This window comes from Pan paniscus, chromosome 7 (genome assembly GCF_029289425.2).
Source record: "Pan paniscus chromosome 7, NHGRI_mPanPan1-v2.0_pri, whole genome shotgun sequence".
Taxonomy (NCBI): domain Eukaryota; kingdom Metazoa; phylum Chordata; class Mammalia; order Primates; family Hominidae; genus Pan; species Pan paniscus.
The window spans coordinates 79,378,502-79,398,043 of NC_073256.2; the positions used below are offsets into that span (position 1 = coordinate 79,378,502).

General features: G+C 36.5%; 1 long non-coding RNA gene across 2 annotated transcripts in view; it reads left to right on the top strand.

Moving 5' to 3' along the window:
• The first annotated feature begins 2,266 nt into the window (after positions 1 to 2,266).
• Positions 2,267 to 19,542, top strand: part of LOC117981411 (uncharacterized) — a 52,163-nt gene continuing 34,887 nt past the window's right edge. Inside the window, exons 1-2 of one of the 2 annotated variants that reach the window (XR_004672922.3) lie at positions 2,267 to 2,558; positions 4,569 to 4,661. This is a non-coding gene — a long non-coding RNA (uncharacterized LOC117981411). Of the gene's footprint in view, positions 2,559 to 3,759; positions 4,662 to 19,542 lie in introns of those variants that run through there. The other variant, XR_008626405.2, reaches the window with a different exon arrangement.

A 19,542-nucleotide genomic window follows, 5' to 3' on the forward strand; every position in this document is an offset into this window, starting at 1 on the left:
TCCTTCGTTCCTTGCAGAGTTGCAGCCCTCATGTCAGCATTTTCCAGAGTGAGCTGGAGCTTGGCAGCAGCCCACACATTTGCTGCATTGCAGGAATAGCTAGAGGTTTATAAAGCTGTTTCTTTAGGAAGATCACAGCCCTTGACTTCTAATATCCACCTAGGCTTTCAGGGGTTGGGAGAAAAATCCTCCCCCTGTGTTTTCACAAGCCATTGGAAAATGAAATGCTCCACTACTCCCCTGGCATAGGAACAACAAAGCATTGAGACGTTCACTTATAAAGAATAAAAGGACAGAGTCAAGATGATGCTGTAGATAACACAGTGTTTCATCATTTGCATGAGGTCTGAAATATCCCCAGGCCTGACTACGGAATAGTGTGACACCTTGAAAACACAGATTCACGCAACCCACAATAGAAACAGAGAATAAGGAAATTCCAATGTTTTCTCTTTTTTTAATGGAATGAAATTTTATTTAACATTTGCCTGTGTAGTTTTATTTATGTGTAGCATTGAATTTTTGGAGGAAGTTCTCATATTGAAGGTTGCTGTTATGGCTTTATCAGATAATCCTGTGTGTGTGTGTGTGTGTGTGTGTGTGTGTGTGTGTGTTTTAATTTATGTGATAGCAATAATGAAAAAGAGGAATGGAATGTTAATACACACCAGCTCCCAAGGGAGAAAGGAAGCGCTGCAAATATACACAGTGGCATCAAAGCAACATTTCTTTTGAACTAAATAATGCAAATTAGGTTTACCTCTATCCATCTCCCTTTTCATTGAAATATATTTTCAAAAGAAATGAAATATGGGTTGTCCTTGTTTTCTTACTAAAAACTAGGCCTTGCTAAACAAAATCAAGTTTTTGAGGCTGTCAACACATGTTACAAATGATGAAATTTTTCTGCAAGCCTGTTAAATTAGAATGTAGAAGATCCTAGCTAATTTGTATAGCTCAAGCTTCTAAATGTGCGCATTGTCCCCTTTCCTTGTCACGGAAGCAAATTCGTATTGACTGTCCTATCCCACACTCTCATGCAGTCAGTTTTCATCAGCCAGTCAGCTGTGGGCCTTGCACACTCCCCCACACTCCCTTTGTTGTGTTGTTTCCTGCAGGCTTGTCTCACTTTCCCTCCCCTTCTCTTGTCTTCCTGTTCGTATTCTCCATGAGTTTATTTTCCATTTGGAATCTATCTTATCTCCTCAACAGGAGTATTGATCCTCTGTCATATAGAACACCTGCTTCCTGGTGTCCCCTCTTCACTGTCACACAGACTATTATTGCATGTGGTCACTTTTGATTATTCCAGTGTTGACTGCAGTTTTCCCAGCTGATGCCATGTAGGCTTCTCATATATCAAGAACATCCAGAAGGCTCCCTGGTCTTTTGCTTTGGCCAGATGATTGACTCGGAGGCTTGGACTGAAAGATAAAAAGCAGTGAAATTGGTGTACTAATAGAAACATCACTTTTAGGGTGGGGACAAGGGCGGGGAACAGATAAACAAATAATGAAACAGGACTTTTGCATATTGCCAAAAAGAGAACGGGGAGACATAGTTTCAGGTTTGGGTATACAGCAAGTCTTGAAGGCATGCCCATAGTGAGGACTTTGATGAATGGCTCACCACTTCTCCCACGACCCATCCAAACCTGTAGTAACACTACAGGTGCTATTGCTCTCTTAGTAGGCTGGGACACCAGGCCACCACAATTATTAAAAATGTAGGGTTATTTCAGGAAGGTAGAACATATGCTGACCATATGAAATATATTTTTAGGCAGATCTTATCTGGAGAATGTCGCTTTTGATGAAGGAAACTAGGTAAAAATTATCTTGCTACTCAGAAGAATTGTTTTAGGTAAGGTAGATCAATGGCAAAGACACTTATTTGGTTTAATCACTTTGAAGTCTTGAGGATGGCCACACAAATCTGTCTTTCTGAGTATGGAGAGGGAAAGACCTTGTCTCCTTCATGTCCATGTTCTTTTCTCAGTGCTGTTGTCAGGAGCTAGTTGCCACACTTCAATACCCCCAGGCTCCAAACAGCATAGGCGAGGGTGGGCTTAGGATGTGGCTTGTTGCATACGTACTTGGTGATTCCTCCTTGGGCTCCTTGGGCTGGTTTCCTCTTCTACTGATGGCAAAGTGAATGTATCTGTGCATTGCCAAGTGGCCCTCCCACCCCTGCTCAACGTCTCGTCATACATTATAATGAGCAGCAACCTCAGCTCTATGGGGGTAGCCTCAGAATCTTCCTCCAAGCTATGACTTTGCGATGCAGGCAGAAGGACAGGGAATTGTGTGTGCTTCCTTTTTACCTCTCTCTTTTACTCTCAGCAGACCACTCAAATGATGATGAGCTGCCAAGCTATAAATCCTTGAAGATTCTCTGGCCAGGGAAGCTATGAAAAAGGAGAGAACTGGTAGGGAGAAAAGATAGGAGAGCAACACACATCTTTGCTTCAGGGATCCAAGGAGGACCACCACATGATGATTTGAAGCTGAACACACCTATGTCTTGGCTTATGTCTACACATCAAGGAATCAGCTGAGGTAGCTGTAGCATGACTATCATCATTTCAGCCTTTCCAGAAGTGGGAATGTAATAATTATATATTTTAATTCTTGTTTTTATGGCCCTGATGTTCATTTTGGGAACAATGAAAATATAATAAAATATTTCTAAAAAATTAATGGTAGCAACAAAATGTGAGAATAGGAATAGATCAGACAATGTGCCTTTAAGAGTCTCCCAGATTGCTTGCATTTAAGATAAGAGCCTTTAAAACCACAGGTTTTGTTCCAGTTTATGGAAAGTGTTGATCCAAACTGGTATCTTCTTGATAATTCTCAGACATGAAAAATCGTTTTAAAGCTCAAGTTAAATGGTTTGTATATAATACACTGTCCCTTGAATAACTCTGCTTGAATTAATTTCAACGAAGAACATTGCTTGTTATAAACAGAACTGATGTTTTCAATACCAAAATTCTCTCAGAAATATAGGTCTTTTGATAAAGAAAGAAATGACATGTCATTTCCCCTTTTAAAGGCTTACATAAATCCCACTTTGTTATTCTGTGGATTTTTCTTTTGTCTAACATACTTGTGGAAGCTTAGGCGGTAGCTGCACCTCACAGAGCATCATGATTGCAGTCAAGTGTCTGATAGGTGCTTTCCTTTGTTCCAGTTACAAACTAAGTCTCTGCTGTGGTCCATGTCCTTGTATTAAAATCATTCAGTTAGTGGCAGCAGAACAAATATGTATGTCATCGGGAAGGAGGAAAAGAGAAAACACTGTAAAATGTAAAGCTGAAGAGGTAAAGTCATAGTGTGAAGTAGTTGAAATGTTGTAAGCAGAAAAGGAAAGTGAATAGATTTTATTTTTAGAAAGACAAGGTTAGTTTCAGGGTGGAGATTTCAGTGGTGGAGGCAGGGCCAAGGCTGGGATCTGGTTATGAAGGCCTTGAAGGCAAGAAGACATGGAGTTCCTGACTAGTGTTAGGGCAGGAGAAATGATGGAGATTAGTGGATGGATAAACGGAGAGACTAAGGAGTAGATTAACAAGACTTGATAAGTGATGGGTATGGAGAGTAAAGAAAAGAGATGATTCAAAGGTAAGGTCCATGTTCCTGCATATGTAACAGATGGCAATTTACTGAAGTGGAAAACACAACAGGAGATGATGCATTCAGTTTGAGGTATGTGGAGCTCAAAACACTGATGGGACAGCCAAACTTATTAGTGGATCTGAGCTGGAGATAAAGATTTGGGAGTCAATATATGGCAATTAAAAATAATTGCAGGTATGGGCCGGGCGCGGTGGCTCACACCTGTAATCCCAGCACTTTGGGAGGCCGAGGTGGGCGGATCACGAGGTCAGGAGATCGAGACCATCCTGGCTAACACGGTGAAACCCCATCTCTACTAAAAATACACAAAAAAATTAGCCAGGCGTGGTAGCGGGCTCCTGTAATCCCAGCTACCAGGGAGGCTGAGGCAGGAGAATGGCGTGAACCCAGGAGGCAGAGTTTGCAGTGAGCCGAGATCATGCCACTGCACTCCAGCCTGGGTAACAGAGCGAGACTCCATCTCAAAAAAAAAATAATAATAATAATAATAATTGCAGGTAAGAAAAAGAATGAGGTTTTACATGGAGGAGGGCAAATTAAAGTGAGACAAAAAGAAGGCCTAGGATAAAATGCAAGGAACACCAACACTGAGGAGACAGGATCACAGGAACCAGAACCCAAGAAATGTGAATGTTTTGTGAAGAAGAAAGTGTTCAGTATCAAATGCTATTGAGAAGATAAAGACTGAATAGAATCAATTGGATTTTGTTTCAGGGGAAAATATGTTCCGTGGAGTAGAGGGGGTGGAAATCATCTTGCAAAGTGTGGGAGATAAGGAAGTGTAAATGCATTTTTCCATAATTTTGACAGTCTAATCAAAGGCAATGAGTTCTTTGTGCAGATTTTTCAACTCTGCCACATAGAAAGCTTCAGTTATGTATAGGTCATAGCACATTTAATTTTTAACATTGGTATGACTTATTCCTATAGCAGGAAGACTGCCTTGAAGAAACAGAATCTGCTATAAGAATACTATCAGGAAAGAATGGTCAAGTCAGGTGAAACCGCTGCTGTTGTATGACTGTGAGTATTTGCCTTTGTCTCCATATGTGTTTTGGTTTGCAGCCATTAATAGCTTGGATACCATGAAGCAGTGGCAAAGGGGAGTGTGTCAGAGCAGCAGGCCAAAATTAAATTACAGCAACCTCGCACTTTGCATTAAAACCTTCACTCAGAGATGGAGGCTGGTAATCACGTCCAGATTTTCCTTAAAGACAATGGCCCTCCATGCAACTGGCCACACTCAGTTAATTCATGCTGTCAGCTGCCTTTATTGGCTGTGGGGAATCCAGTATTGATTCTTGAACTCAGCAGCAGCACAAAGAGCCACTAGTGCATGGTCAAAATGCTGCAATAAAGGGCTGGCAGCTTGAGAAAAGCAGCCATTCCATTGCACAAACAAGGTCAATTAGAGGACAGTGCAGTGTAATATAAATAGCATTAGCATCCCTCTTCAACTCCGATGATATCACGCTGGCAGAATGACAGTAAGGAAAATAAGGTTTAATGCCGAATAAATATAAAGGCATTTAGTGTAATTTAATTTCAAGCTCTCTATCATTTTAAAGTGCTACGAGTAGCAAAATATTTGGTTTCATCATGGGTAGGAATTTATGTCTACAAAAATGATTTTCTGATAAAACTTTGTGCAAACTAGCCAATTAGTCATGTATAGTTAAACTGGTATTATTAATTTTATTGAGAAGTAAACAGTTTCTTATTCACAGATTCAATGTAGTATGCCTACCTGTCATTTATTATCCTTTTTAGTATTAGAATTTCAAAATCTCCAATGTGTCATGAAGAAGGAACAAAAGATATCTTGGTATTTTTAGTTTAAAAGATAGAGCAGATTGAGTTTTTTTCTTTCTTTTTAAGTCGCTGGAAATTACTAGGACCTTTTGTTTAAATACTTGCATTCATTACTTTTATTTATGGGAGAATTTTTCCTACCTTCTTTGTCAGTTCAAAATTAATTACAAATGTAAAACGCATCATGCTGCTAACACATACTCTATGCGGGAAACAAATTATACTCTCAAAATAGATAATGGACAGCTTGGAGAGGTAATTGATAAACCTACACTGCCTACAATAACTGAATAGATTTTAGAAAAATATATAATTGTTAGGAATGGAAAGAATGTGTTTGAATTCTCCTTGGTAATGAGTGTGCTCAATGTTGACTAGGAACAACTCATTAAAGTGCATAAAAGAGTTTAAAGAAAGTTTGAATCATGATGCCTTGGAAATGTCCATTAACCACTGAGAGTATATGGAGTCTCTCAGGCTGATGTTGTCCAGTCATTTGGTTAAATTATTTTTTAAAAGATAAATGTTTCAAGTAACCTAAGGTGTTTCCAGCAAACCTGCTATGTACATTATGAATTGAATATAAGAGCCTCAAGTTGCTTTCATGAACTTCCTTGAGTAGATGAGTTAATAGATCCTGTTTATATTCCATACCTCCTGCTCTGTCTGCTAAAAGATAACATTTATAACCCCCTCACAAAGATACTGTGAGAGCAAATACATAAATTTCTGCAGTTAGAGTGGAAGAATCACCTAATCTTCAAAACCATAGACTAATAGAATTTTACATATGGGAAACATCTTAAGAAGTAATCAAATCCCACTTCCTCCTGTTATTGGGGCCAGAAAAATTAAGCCACATGCACAAACATATATAGCTAGCCAATGCCCAAACTGGGATTCTCAAACATGCTTCAATTTTTAATTGTTCATTATTTTTTTCATTACAAAACCAATTTTAAAAAGAAACATGTACGGTTGTACAATCTGATAACTAAAGGATACTGTTCAATGGAAAAAATTCAAATAATAGATACTGAAAACCTTGGAAAATGAAAGTCATCCATTTTCCTACCTCTTAAAAATACAATTTTATGTATGTTTCCAGATTTTTCATATAATACATATATGTAATACATATATGCACATATGTTTTAGTGATAAATAAGTTTCTATCTATCTATCTATCTATCTATCTATCTATCTATCTATCTATCTATCTATCTGTATTAGTCAGCTCTTGCACTGTTATAAAGAAATACCTGAGACAAGTAATTTATTTAAAAAAAAGGTTTAATTTGCCCACAGTTCCACAGGCTGTACAGGAAGCATAGCAGCATCTGCTTCTGGGGAGGCCTCAGGGAGCTTTTGCTCATGGCAGAAGGCAGAGCGGGAGCAGGCATCTTACATGACAGGAGCAGGAGCAAGAGCAAGAGCAAGAGACAGAGCGAGGAGGGGCTACAGACATTTAAATGACCAGATCTCATGATAACTCACTCACTATTAGCACACAGGGGATGGAGCCAACCCATTCGCGAGAACTCCACTCCCATGATCCAGTCACCTCCTACTAGGCCCCACCTTCAACACTGGGGATTGCAATTCCACTACAGAATTGGGCGGGACACAGACCCAAACTATGTCATTATCTAATCTATTAATAAGTATCTATCTATCTATCAATCTTCCAATCTCTCTGTATACTAACTTGCTTTTTTCTTTTAACAAAACACCATAGATAACTTTCTTGCTAGTATTTATAATTCTAGTATACATCTTTTCTAGTGGATGCATAATGTTCCATTTTATAGCTGCAGCCTCACTTAATTATTTAATACCCTTTTCTACAACATTTGGATTTCTTCAAATTACAATTACTGTATAGTATGTATTTTTGTATATATATTTTCATACTTGTTAAAATATTTCTATTGGATACATTTTTCAGAAAGGGAATTAGTGGTTAATTTATTTTTTAAACAAAGGTTTAATTTGGAGACTATTTTAGACATACAGAAAAGTTGCAAAGATAATACACCCTTCACCCAGTTTCTTCTAATATTAACATCTTATATTCGCAAGATAATATAATAAACTATGCATAGTTGCCAAACTAAGAAACCAGTATTGGTACATTACTATTAATGAAGCTCTGGATTTCAGTAGAATGTTTCTTCTATTAATGCATTTTGTTGCTGTTGTTCCAGAATCCAATCCAGGTTACTAAATTGTATTTAGTTGTCACAATTCCTTTGATTTTCTGGTCTGCAGCTAGTTTTCACTCCTTACTAATTTCCCATTACCTTGGCATTTCTAAAGCATAGTGGTCAGGTATTTTGTGAGATGGGTTAACTGATATTTGCAATTAAATTTAATTGTCATTGATAAATGATCCCTAAAATGTTTAAATAATATATACGTCTAATACTAGTGAATGTTAGTGACTATTTTTTCTAATAGCCTTGACTTTAGAAGATAGTTTTCTCTTGCTAACCTTTGCCTATCTAGATGGTAATGGATAGAATTGCTTTATTAATTCAATTTACATTGGAAATATTTTCAGATTTATTATTTATTTGTCTTTCATTTTTGTGAATTGCTCACTCATGTTCTTTGTCCATTTTTTCTACTGACATTTGGATTTTTCTTATGAATTTGTTAATTTTTTCCCATATTAGAGATCTTAGGCATATGATCGCAAGTCTTAGCACGAATTTATTTCCAGTTCTAGCGTATTTTTTAAGTTTCTTTATGAAGATTTTTTGTATAGAGAAGTTGAAATCATTGTCTTTACAGTCTCTGAACATTTTGTCATGTTTAGAGAAAGTGCCTTTTTACTCCTAGATTGCAAAAATGTTCCTGCACTTATTGTTATATATTTTTGCCTCATATTTATATATCAATCTTTTATACATCTGAGATTTAATTTGATATGAAGAGTGATTAGGATTCAGTTTAGTTGTTTTATTTTCCATAAAGAGTTAGCCAATTGTCCCAACTCACATTTGCTCTCTTGCCTTTTACTGGTTTGGAGAAATGGAACTGATAATAATTTAGAGAGTAGTAGTCATAATTTTTAATTTTAAAATACAACAGTGCCTCATCTGAAAAAAGAGTGTGAGAAGTTATATTTTACTGTATACCTACCTGCTACCTTTAAAATCCTTTACTATTTGTATTTTGCTTAATCTTGCAACTGCACGTGACACTTGCTCACTCCTCCTCCCTGGAACGCTCTCCTCCTTTCTCCTTTGGACTTTCTGATACCTCTCAGCTTGTCTTCCTTCTCTCCTTGATCTGCCTCGTGCCCCACTTCCTCTCTGTGTCCTTGAATGTCGGTGTTTCCTGGGGATTGGGTTTTGTACCACTTATATCTTCTCACTTTGAGTGCTTCTCATTTACATTGTTGAAAATATGTATGTTGTTATTTATTGCTTGCTGTTTCCCAGAAACTATTCTAAGTATATCAAACATATTTACTTACTTAATCATCATAGCAAATACACGAAATGGGCACTACCATTATCGCCTCCTTTTTATAGATGAGCAAATTGGCATACAAGGATTGAGGAACATGCCCAAGTTAACTTATGTTCTAAATAGGCTATGGAGGTGGAACTTGAGCTCAGCCAGTTTGACTCAAAATCTCATGCTTTTCATCAATATTCTGTAATTTCCCTGATGTTCTGTGGCAGCAAATCAGTTAAGACAATGACTCTGTATTCTTGTCATGTTTGTTGGCATTGCTCTTCACTCCAGCAGAGCACCCTGGATTCATTCTCTCCCTTACCTTCTATATACAATGAATAGCCCAGTACCGTGTTTTCTACTTCCTATATATTTTCAGCATAGCTTCTCACCTCCAAACCTACAGCTTCTATCCTAAATTGGGCCTTTATTACCCTCATTTGGTGCTGCTCTAATGACTTCCTAACTATAGGAGCACACCTGTTTAAATGGATTACTAGAATCATCTACCCAGGTGACAACTTTAACTGTGATTCCTTTGCTTAAGCTTCCCAGCAGGTCTCTACCCACCATAGCATGCACTCTAAGCTCTTTCATAGGATATAGAAAGCAAGGTTCTCCATGCCCTGGGACCAGCTCTTTCTGCCTCCTGCTGATTGCTCCTCTCTTCCTCCCATCCCACCTCAGGCACTTGACTCTGCTCCACATTCTTGCTTGGTTAGTGTCACTCACTGTCTAGGACCCTTCTCATACACTGCTTCTTACAAGCAGTCACATCTCCAGATCCTCACTCCAGTGACGGCTGGATCTAGTGTTCCGTCTCTGTCCTAACACTCGATTTAACATTGTATTGAAGTTATTGGCTTGTTTGTCTTTCACAGCTCCTTGGATGCAAGCTCTGTCCTGTCTTATTGGTCTTTATTGTCCTAGCACAGGGTGCTAGGAAATTTGTTAAATAAAAGAAATTTGTTAAATGTTGCTAACTTGAATTCTAGAGGCAATTTTACAATATTCTAACTGCAATCTCTGCCTTATGGTCACTTCAGTGGGACATTTCTGAGCTCTTAAATGACTTTAAGCAGACCTGCAGTCACTGAAGAAGTAATTGTACACAAGTCAACTATAGAAATCATTACTTTCAAACAGCAAGTAAAGGAATGTTTCCTAGATGGATAGATGCTATACTATTATAGTTTTTGGTATATGTAATTTAATGGCTGCTGAGGTAGACATTCCTTGACTTGCTATTACATCTGTTACATCTGTGTTTTGCATCTCCATTTCTATTAAAATATAACTGTAGCTGATTCATATCTCCCATATCCACAGTGTTAAGGGTGGTATAGAAGTCATTATCTTTAATAAACCAGTGATGGGTCTTTCTGACATGGTATGTGATGGAATCAGGAATTTGGGGGATTGAGGTCATGTAAATTTGAGTTTGGGGACCTTTACGGAAGCATGTGTGAAAAGAAAATGTCAGGATGATGGGAAATAGGTATTAACAGAAAAAAACAATTTATTTAGCATTTCGTATGTGCCAGGCACTGTATTATCTCATCTAAATTTTAGAAGAAGTTTTTGGGTCACTCTCATGCTCGTTTATGAGGATTCTAACTCTTAAGTGCTGTATTTTGCAGAGAGAGCTGTACATTTGGGAGGCTGGTTGTCCAAGAGCTCAAAGAGGTACCAGATTAATGGCCACTAATTAATATTCTGTATTGTATTGAGGTGACTTTGTTTGTACTATAAACTTATTTATTCCCACACTTTATGACATTTTGGGGGGACTTGATGAATTGTAAGTTTGTCACTCTATCTCTCCCCTGGGCCATAGAAGGACTCAGGTTATGCATTTTCATAATTTGTGGTGGAGATAATTTCCTCCTGCAAACGTTTTGCATGGAGACTATTAAAGGGCCTCACTGCTCTGAGCACTGTCCATGTCACAAGGTGAGGCCCCAAGAGATGAAGCACAGTAAATGTTCCTGAAAAATTCATCTTCTTAATTTATAGATACGACTTTTGCCTTGAAATCCTGCCTCCTGATAAGCAGGGGCAGCACAAAAAGGAATTCAAACATTAACTATACTTTTACTGGAGTCAATTCTAACCATTTGTCCCAGCTGCTGCTTTTCTGGGATGTAGTATATTTCTTGAGCTCAGTGCCATAGAAAAGCCTCCCCCTCCCTTTAACCCAATGGTCTCAGGAAATGCAGAATCATCAGGAATTGAAGCTTCTTCAAACTTTTGGAGTTAACACCTCTTAAAAACCAAAACATCTCAAGGGCCCTTCTGGCTACCTTGACATTTTTTCACACCTAGGAATATTTTATTTTGCAGAAAGTTCAGGCGGAGAAAGAGAATGTTCTAGGAGTTACATGGATACTCTGCCAGTATTTATTCCTCTTTTGGATCTTTTCCTTGCAGTTATGTTTGACATTTGTTTTACCTTCCTCAGCCTACATCTAGAACTCCAATGTGCTGATTCTTAGTACCTTTGCGTTCTTTCCTGAGGAAGCTGAGGCAAATCAGGTAGGTGAAGGGCCCTTCCTACTTGCTAGAGAAATGCAAAGACTTGCTCTTGTAACATGAAACAGGCTGCAGATAGGGTCTTCCTGCCCTTCAAGACTTTCCCACACTGGGTTCCAGGAATTTGAACTGAGTTGTGTAGAATGGGTAAAGCTGGCCCATTATGGAGCACAGAGAGAAAATTCAGTGGTATTCTAGATGTGAGTGGGGACAGGGGTAGAAGAACGATGTGAAGCTGTGGGTCCTTGAGAGCAAGGAGAAGCCAGGCAAAAGGATAGCGATGCTGAACTGACAAGCTGGAGCTGGGGGCTTCTGGAGCACTCCCTGGAGAGGTTCCTGAGGTCATGGGAGGCAAGAGGAGGCATCCCATGAGAGGAATTGGGGCAGGTAGGAGCAGTGAAAGGAATTGTTGATTGCTTTGGACCGTGAGTATTGGGGTGTGTTACTCTCTTTTTCCTTTCAAAATGGTCTCACCACTCTCCCCATGAGACTGGTCCAAGACAATACTACACAGGGGTTGTGTGAAGAGTAGTTTTAGCAAAGTAAAGTTTGTGGAGAGCCCATATTTTGAAATTTTCTTGCTTATTCTTATCCTGAAAACTTAATTTCGTTAAATGTGCACAATATTAAAAAGTTTTCCTTTAAAATAAATTTCTTCTGAAAGGATGATGATGATGATTGTGTGTGTGTGTGTGTAAAATATTTCTATGATTTCTTTTTGTTTTCTTTTTCTTGGTCTTGGTCATTTCAAAAGTTGTCATTAGCTTTATATTCTATCGTACTTCTATCTTAAGGCACTTAAATAAAAGTATCTTTTATTAAGCTATAAAAGTCATTTTAATTATGCATACTTCTCTTAATTATACCTGTATAAGTAGACACATGTTTACATCTTAACAAACTAAAACAAAACAAAAACCTTTAGCCATTTTCTCAAAAGCAATCAAATCTAACAAATGAATGGGAATTCATGTTGGTTTTTTCTGAAGAAGTGTTTGGAATTTGGAAGTTGCTTGAAAATGGAAATGAAATACCATGTTTCTATAAGCATTTCCTTTCAGTGTATTTTGCTTAAATATCAATGGTAAACGTGTTTGTGTAAATATAACTATCACAAACCTCATCACATAGTAACTCTCAGAATCTTGGTGTTCATTAAAGAGATTCCTGTATCTTTCCTTTACCTATTTAAATATGATCTCATTTCTCCTTCAGCTGCAGATACTGGCAAGGAAGGAAGGAAGGAAAGAAGGAAGGAAGGAAGGAAGGGAAATAAGAAAAGGCTGTTGATTTTTTCTATCGAATGACCAAGAGGAAAATTTACTAAAAACTATATTATTTGACAAAGCCAAATAAAATATGTAGACAAATCTCTAAATTTAATGTCTTATTTAGGATACAATAATTGTAATTTGGGGCATACATGCAGACTGATTGGTACATCCAAAGAACAAAGAGAAGGTTGGGGGTTTTATAAAAAGGAGAAATGTTACGTACTGTTTTTCAAGAAAGTTCATTGTCACTAGCAAAGTTTTGGGGAGCTAGAAAGCTCTGATTGGTAAATGAGAATGGTAGGTAAAACTAGTCTTAGAATTGTAGCACGTTGTTTCAGAAGCCATGAAATAAAACTAGTTTCAAGTTATAGCAGGCAGTTTCAGCAGCCAGGCTGGCAGAGAATTACATTCTTGGAGCAATGTTATTTGCCTGACTGCTTTCAATCCCTGGCTTTTCCACTCTGTTTTACTTGGGTATGATTAGAATGACCCAATTTGTATGATCAATTTTCACATCCTGTATAGGAAAAATAAAATTTGTTTATATCAAAACTCTAGTAAGCATCCTTAAGATAAGACATTCTCTGGTTCTCTGTAATATTCTATTTACTTAGACAATACTAATAAATTAAAATAGAAACGCCTTAATTGTAGTTCAATTGTTTTTCATTGTAGAAATGCTGGCCAGAGGGGATCTCAAACACAGAAAACTAAACACATTCAGTTCAACATGTATTGAGGTTTTACCATCATGTATCAGTCACTGTCAAACACGAGAGATACAAAGAAGACAGGGTCCCTGTCCTTGAAAAACTCATATTAACTAGGGAATGCAGAGGGGAAAAAAAACCCTCAAAAACAATGTAATTTCTATAACTGAAGCTTCCAACAAGTTTCATGAGAAACAAATGATTGATATATTTTGGAGGAGGGATGTACTTTGAATAATAAGTTGAATTTTCCAGGTAAAGAGGAAAAGTGCATTTCATCTCAAGACAGGAAAATGTGCTTGAGGAGCAAGTGTAACTGTCATAGAATGTCATATAAATGATAGTGTAATATATGTAGTCTTTTTTATCTGTTTTTTTCACTTAGAATAATGCTTTTGATGTTCATTCATATAATTGCATGTATCCATAATTCATTTTGTTATAGCTAGAGAGTATTCCCTTGTATGGATATACAGTACGACAATTATATATTCCTTCATTAGTTGATGGACATTTGGCAAGTGTTTGTGGACATATGTTTTTATTTTTATTCTTTAAATGCTTAGCAGTGGAATTTCTAGATTGAATGATAAGTGTAGGTTTAATTTTATAATAATTACCAAATAGGTTTCTAAAATGGCTGCAGCATTTCTCATTCCTACTGGCAATGTATGAGAGTTCCCGTTGTTCTGCATCCCTTCCAACACTTGATATCATCAGTATATTAAATTTTTAGCTATTGCAGTAGGAATGCAGTGGTATCTCATTGTGGTATTAACTTACAATTCTCTAATTCATAAGGTTCAACATTTTTGACATGTGCCTATTTGTTATTCATATATCTTCTTTGTTGAAATATTTGTTAACTATTAAGCCCATTTTAAACAATTGGTTATTTGTCTTCATAAATATTCACTATATATTTTCAAATATTTTATATGTTCTGGTTATAAGTTCTTCGTGAGATATATGGTTTTCAAACATTTTCTCCCATTCTGTGGCTGCCTTTTAATTTATTTTACATTTATTTTGAGGAACATTTTTAATTTTGATAAAATTTAATTCATCAGTATTTAATAGCATTTTGATTTTTTACAGTTTGTGTCGCAAAGTCACAAAGAGTGCCTCTATGTTTGCTTTCAGACATTTTACAGTTTGCCTCTTATAATTTGTTTTATAATCTATTTTGAGGAAATTTATGGATTTGATGTTGAGTAAGAGTTGAGGTTTTTTTCCACATGTATAATCTAACTGCTCTAGCACAATTTATGTAGATGATTATTTTATACCCATTGGATTACCTGAATTATCTTGGCACACTGTAGAAAATCGATTGATTTTGTGCGTGTCTAATTCTGGTTTCTATTTCATTGATTCAATGTTTATTCTTTTGCCAACTCCACACTGCTTTAATACAGTAGCTTTATTCTAAATCCTGAAATCAGGTAGTATAAATCATCCAACTTTGTTTTGCTTTAGAATCCTTCTTGATATTCTACTTCTCTTGCAATTCTATAAATTTTAAAATTAATTTATAAATTTTATTCCAAACGTCTGCTGGGATTTTGGTTAAGGTTTTGTTGTATCTCAATATGAATTTGGGGGTTTTGACAATATTGAGTCTTCTAATCTATGCATATACCATTTCTCCCCATTGAGCTAGCTCTTTAATTTTTTGAAGCAATAATATGTAGTTTTCAGTACAACTCTTGAGTATCTGTTGTTAAATTTGCCCCAAGTATTTCATGTCTTTAAATGCTGTTTTGAATGGTATTTTAATTTTGATTTCCAGTTGTCTGATACCAGCCCATACAAATAGAAATGATTTTTGTAATAGTGATCCTTTATCCATCCGCCTTTTCAATTAATTCATGCTACTAGCTTTTTCGAGGGTTACTTAGGATTTTTCTAGATAGAGGACTATGTCATATGAAAATAAAAACAGTCCAATCTCTATGTCTTTTATTTATTTTATTTATTTATCTTGCCTTGTCATACTTTTTAGGGCCTCCAGTATAATGGTTAAGGAAGAAACCACAAGACCGGGCACGGTGGCTCATGCCTGTAATCCCAGAACTTTGGGAGGCCAAGACAGGTGGATCACCTGAGGTCAGGAGTTCAAGAGCAGCCTGACCAACATGGTGATACCCCGTCTCTACTAAAAATACAAAAATTAGCTGGGTGTGGTGGCAGAAGCCTGTAATCTCAGCTAATTGGGAGGCTGAGGCACAAGTATCGTTTGAACCCAGGAGGCGGAGGATGCAGTGAGCCAAGATTATGCCATTGTGCTCCAGCCTGGGTGACAGAGAGAGACTCTGTCTCAAAAAAAAAAAAAAGAAAAAAAAAAAAGAAGAAACCGCAAGAGAAATTAGAAAATATTTTCACCTGGTTTAAAATCAGTGGTGGTGAGAGATATTCTTGCCTTGATCTTAGTCTTAGTGGGAAAGCCTTAAATTTTTCACCATTAAATTTGTTGTTGGCAGTAGGATTTTTGTAAATATTCTTTGTCAGCTTGAGGAAATTCCTTTCTATTCCTGGTTTGCTGAGAATTTCTACCATGAACGGGTATCAAATTTTGTCAAATGCTTTTTATGCACTAATTGAGAGGATTGTATGATTTGTTTTGTTTTAATATATTCATATAGTGAATTACATTAATTTTTAGATGTGAAACCAACTTTGCATTAATTGGATAAACCAAAAAATATCATGATATTTTATACTTTATATATTTATTTAACTAGGTGGAATTTTTAAATTTTTTGTTGACAATATTTGCATATATGTTATGAGTACAGGAGCCTATAGTTGTTTCTTATTTAAAAGTCTTTTGTCTGGTTTTGCCCTCAGTAAAATCAGCATAGAAGGGACTTACCTTAATGTAGTAAAAGCCACCTATGACAAACCCAACATAATACTGAATGGGGAAAAATTGAAAGCACTCCCCCTGAGAACTAGAACAAGACAAGGATGTCCACTTTCACCAGTTCTATTCAACATAGTACTGGAAGTTCTAGCCAGAGCAATCAGACAAGATAAAGAAATAAAGGACATCCAAACCAGTAAAGAGAAGTCTAACTGTAGCTGTTTGCTGATATGATTGTATACCTAGAAACCCTAAAGACTCCTCCAAAAAGTTCCTAGAACTGATAAATGCAGCAAAGTTTCAAGATAGAAAATCAATGTGCATAAATTAGCAGCTCTGCTATACATCAACAGCAACCAAGCTGATAATCAAATAAAGAACTCAAACTCTTTTATAATAGGTGAAAAAAATAAAATATTTAGGAATATACCTAACCAAGGAGGTGGAAGACCTCTACAAGGAAAACTGCAATCTATTACTGCTGAATGAAATCATAGATGACACAAACAAACTGAAACACATCCTATGCTCATTGATGGGTAGAATAAATATTGTGAAAATGACCATACTGCCAAAAGCAATCTACAAATTTAATGCAATTCCCATCAAAATACCACCACCATTCATCACAGAACTAAAAAAAAAAAATCCTAAGATTCATATGGAACCAAAAAGGAGCCCACATAGTGAAAGCAAGACCATGCAAAAAGAAAAAATCTGGAGGCATCACATTACCTGATTTCAAACTATACTATAAGACCATAATCACCAAGACAGCATGGTACTGGTATAAATATAGGCACATAGACCAATGGAACAGAATAGAGAACCCACAAATAAAGGCAAATACTTACAGCCAACTAATCTTCCACAAAGCAAACAAAAACATAAAGTAGGAAAATTACACTCTATTCAACAAATGGTGCTGGGATAATTGGCAAGTCACATGTAGAGGAAGGAAACTGGATACTCATCTCTCACGTTATACAAAAATCAACTCAAGATGAATCCAGGACTTAAATCTGAGACCTGAACCATAAACATACTAGAAGATAACATCAGAAAAACACTTCTAGACACTGACTTACGCAAAGACTTCATGACCAATAACCCAAAAGCAAATGCAACAAAGACAAATATAAAAATAAATGAGACTTAGTTAAACTAAAAAGCTTCTGCACAACAAAAGAAACAATCAGCAGAGAAAACAGATAACCCACAGAGTGGGAGAAAATCTTCACATTTTATACATCTGACAAAGGACTAACATCCGGAATCTACAAGGAACTCAAACAAATTAGCAAGAAGAAAAGATACAGTTCCATCAAAAAGTGGGCTAAGGACATGAATACACAATTCTCAAAAGAAGATATACAAATGGCCAACAAACATATGAAAAAATGCTCAACATTACTAATCATCAGGGAAATGCAAATCAAAACCACAGTATGATACAACCTTGCTCTTGCAAGAATGGCCATAATCAAAAAATTAAAAAAAAAATAGATGTTGGTGGGGATGTGGTGAAAAAGGAAAACTTTTACACTGCTGGTGGGAATGTAAACTAGTAAAACTGCCATGAAAAACAGTATGGAGATTCCTTAAGGAAATAAAAATAGAACTACCATTTGATCCAGGAATCCTACTACTGGGTATATACCCAGAAGAAAAGAGTTGTTATACGAAAAAGATACTTGCACATGCATGTTTATAGCAGCAATTGCAAAAATATGGAACCAGCCGAAATGCCCTTCAATCAATGAGTGGATAATGAAATTGTGAGATATATATATATATATCTTGTATGTATATATATATATATATATATATATACACACCATGGAATACTACTTAGCCATAAAAAGGATCAAAATAATGGCATTAGCAGTGACATGGATGGAATTGGAGACCCTTATTCTAAGTGAAGTAACTCAGGAATGGAAAACCAAACATTGTATGTTCTCACTCATAAGTGGGATCTAATATATGAGGATGCAAAGGCATAGGAATGATACAATGGACTTTGAGGACTCGGGGGGAAAGGGTGGGAGGGGATGAAGGATAAAAGATTACAAATTAGGTACAGTGTATACTGCTAGGGTGATGGGTGCACCAAAATCTCAGAAATCACCTCTAAAGAACTTATGTATGCAAATATCACCTGTTCCCCCAAAATGTATAGAAATAAAAAAAAATTAAATCACCACTAGACTAATTGTTGCCTACAAAAAAATATTTTGTCTGGTTTTGTATCATTTTATAATATGTCTCCTTTATATATTTATTTAGCTGAATGGAAGTTTAAAAATTTTTGTTAAAGGTATTTGCATATATGTTATGAATGTAAGAATCTATAGTTGTTTCTTTTTTAAAAGTCTTTTGTCTGGTTTTGTATCATGTTAGAATATGGCTCCTTTTCTATTTTTTAGAGGTATTGGTTTAGAATTGATATTATTCCATCCCTGAATATTTAGTAGACTTCAGTACTGAAGTCTTCTGAGTGTGACATTTTCACTGTAGAAAAGGATTTTAGCTGCAAATTCGATGTCTTTAAAAGATAGACGGCTATACTAATTATGTATTACTGCTCAAGTCAGCTTCTTTAACTTATTTCTGTAAAAAATTGTCCACTTCATTCAAGTGGCCAAATTTATTGCTATATAGTTATTTTTAATATTTCCTTATTATCTGTTTAATATATGATTAATCTGTGATATTATTGCCTCCTTCATATGGTTTGGCTCTGTGTCCCCACCCAAATCTCATCTTGAATTGTACTCCTATAAATCCCATGTGTTGTGGGAGGGACCTGGTGGGAGATAATTTGAATCATGGGGTGGTTTCCTACACACTATTCTCGTGGTAGTGAACAAGTCTCACGAGATTTGATTATTTTATCAGGGGTTTCCACTTTTGCATCTCCCTCATTTCTCTTGCCACTGCCATGTAAATAGTGCCTTTCACATCCCGTCATGATTTTAAGGCCTCCCCAGCCAGGTAGAACTGTAAGTCCAATTAAACCTCTTTTTCTTCCCAGTCTTAGGATGTCTTTATCAGCGTGTGAAAATGAACTAATACAGTAAATTGATACCAGAAGTGGGGTACTGCTGAACAGATACCCGAAAATGTGGAAGCAACTCTGGAACTGGGTAACAAGCAGGTGTTGGAACAGTTTGGAGGGCTCAGAAGAAGACAGGAAAATGTGGGAAGGTTGGAACTTCCCAGAGAGATTTGTTGAATAG